This window comes from Cajanus cajan, chromosome 1, assembly GCF_000230855.2.
Source record: "Cajanus cajan strain Asha chromosome 1, NIPB_CcT2T_4, whole genome shotgun sequence".
In the NCBI taxonomy this organism is placed as follows: Eukaryota; Viridiplantae; Streptophyta; class Magnoliopsida; order Fabales; family Fabaceae; genus Cajanus; species Cajanus cajan.
Genome location: NC_138517.1, coordinates 78,011,179 through 78,014,252, shown reverse-complemented (window position 1 = coordinate 78,014,252; position 3,074 = coordinate 78,011,179). Strand labels below are relative to the sequence as shown.

The 3,074-nt window shown below is 22.2% G+C and overlaps 1 non-coding gene across 1 annotated transcript; it reads right to left on the bottom strand.

Moving 5' to 3' along the window:
- Positions 1 to 2,354: 2,354 nt before the first annotated feature.
- On the bottom strand, positions 2,355 to 2,426 carry TRNAT-UGU (transfer RNA threonine (anticodon UGU)). The gene has a single exon. It is a non-coding gene; the product is annotated as a tRNA-Thr (tRNA).
- Positions 2,427 to 3,074: the final 648 nt, after the last annotated feature.

Genomic DNA, 3,074 nt, shown 5'->3' with positions numbered 1-3,074 from the left:
CCTGTTATCCCCACACATATTCTAGCTGAGCCTGAGGCTCCATGACTCCATCAAATCATAGTATAGTTGGCTTGCAATTCTTTAGAACTCGTAAGGTACAGAAATATATTTCTGATGGTAGATTTAAAATTGCTATTAAAATATGCATTTTAAAAAAATACTGCTCAAAACTCACGAAAGTTCAAAGGGGTTGAGAGTCATTTATGTAAAATATAATGGCTATATAATAAAATGTAAAGCGGAAAATAATTAAAAATATCTAAAAAACAAAAATAAAAATAAATCTAACCTCATTTTTTTTCTCTTTTCAGTCTCTTCTAAATTTCTAATCATTAATAAGAAAAGTTCTATGTCAAATGAAATATTAACTATTAAGTGAATAATGATATTTGATTTGAACATTTTTAACACTTCATTTGCTCTATCCTATTGTCTTAATTATATCATCCCCAAATATTTACCATTTGACTCATAAAAAAATTATGTGAGTGTTTAATTATAATTAAAGTTTCATCAAATAATCTAAGTAATTAATTTTTTTATTTAATGAAAATGTGTATTATTGACATAAAATTTTAGTTATGATTGAAAAATAGTAGCTGTAGTAACAAATATTGCTTCTAAATTTTATTCTCTTTACATACCAATTTTTTTTATTATAAATTTTTTATAATAAATTATACATACATGAAAGAGGAATACAAGAAAATTATATGATAATAAAAAGTTGTGAAAAAAAAATGTGAAATAATAAAGATATATATATATATATATATTGTATAAAATATTTTTTTTAATCATTCATTCGAAGAATCACATTTTATAATTATATTATTAGTATTGTTTTAATATTAAAATATTATTTAAATCACTTTAACAGATTATTCTTCTAATGCGTTCGCGTAATATAGTCGCTTGAATTTAATAATTGTAGTCATATACTTCTAAAAGTAAATGTATGTTAGGTAATATCATAAACATTTCTTTACTTATACCCACTTATTTTTTATTTAGAATATATTAACAATTACACTGTGTTTTAATATAATTTTTTATAACAATAATTTATTCTAAATGAAAAAAATAAGTGGCTATAAATTAATAAATTGTTATATATATACATATATAAATATATAATATAATATGATCCTTATAATATTGTTAAACCTTATAGTTTTTTCCCTTCCATTATTAAAAACGCTTTCTGTTGTTTATCAAGTATTGGCACATGACAACACTACCTTATTAAAAATGCTTACAAGGTAATGCCAAGTAGAACAATATAATCCATTTTTGTAACGAAGACTAGCAAGAGATTAGACAAAAACATAAAGTTTATAAAGGTGACAATAAATCAAATCAACTCCAAAATAATAATACGAAACTTAATTTGACAATTAATTTATTAAATTTGATTCTTGAACTAAATAAATTAAATTTGAGTTAATGATTGAATTTAATAAATAAATGAGTCAAATTTGAACTATATATAATTCGACTCGTTTAGTTCATGACTTGACATATAAATATATAATTATATAATTAATTTTATATTTACTTTCAATTTATTAAAATTTGAAAAAACTTTCAAAATTTAGTTATATGTTAATATTAATAAAAGAAGTGAAAATTTTAAAACTTAATAATTATGAATTCTCTATTATTTTATGTAATATGAAGTTATTTTAATTTATACATACGTCAATTGTAATCATGCTTCTCAAGAATCGTACCATGTAATCTTGTAAAGCTAATATACTAAGTTTTGTTTTGTTTTTTTTAAAGAAAATAAATAATTATTTTATTTAAAATCTATTATTAAATTAAAATTTTAAAATATATAAGATTAAAATAAAATGAGTCTTATTTCATGTGATTCGAGTTAACAAGTTAAATTAAACTACTAATGAGTTTTAATCGAGTTAAAAAAAAAAGGTTTATATCAAATTTGAATCACATTATAAGTTGAACAAAATATTATCAAGATGAATAAGCTTAATCGAGTTTAATTAAGTTCGAATCATATTTCAACTCTAAATTTAAAATACCTGAATTATAAACATTTTATGATAAGAATTAAAAACAAAAACAATATATTTACAAAGAAAAAATATTTAATCAAATAAACTACTAAATATTCATCCCAAACTATTATCCTCTCTTTTTAATGTAATAAAACCACTTTAATAATTTTAAATAATGAATATGGGTCACCTTAATTCCTAAATTGAGTATTGATTAATAATTTTTTTATTTATTGATTATTTAACCGTTTCAAAATTACGAAATAGATTGATGCACCATGCTTGAAGTACGAAAAGATTAAAAAGGTAAAAACAAAATGAAATATTAAATGCCCCCATGCAGGATCGAACTACAGACCTTCAGTTTACAAGACTGACGCTCTACCACTGAGCTATAGGGGCATCTGTGGGTCTGGATCAAATAATTTTTCTTCTCTGTAAAGATACAATAATTCACACATTTATACGACTTTATGAGTAATTATATTTATATCAACATAGTAATTATATTTATATCTATATACCCAGATTTTTTTTATTATTTCCATTTCTACTATATTTTTTGTTTTTTTTTTTAATTTCTTTATTTTCCATAACATCATTATTATATTATATCTATCGGTAATCTGCTTCTTTCTCATGTCTCTCTCTTTTTCCTTTATCTTTTTCTTACTTCTACTTATATATACCAAAAAATTGAGTTTACGCTGAACGATTTATCAATCCTGTAAATTCAAATATCAATTGTGTATAGACTTGGAATCTCGCCATAAATGTTTCTTATTACAAATATCCTTACAATCAGTAGAGTTCAATTAATTTATGAGTCTTGTTCTCCGGATAATTAATCCATTTAATCTATGGCTCGCATGATTAAAAAAAAAAAATCAATTGCGAACCTATGTCACAGAAATTCACGAGTTTGCAAATCAATTCATTTATTCACTTAAAAGAGATCCAGCATAATAATGATTATTATAAATTTTTATCACCAAATTTCATCAATAGTTTCAGAAATCCAATTTGCTAGTTTTCCCATCAATAAGACCC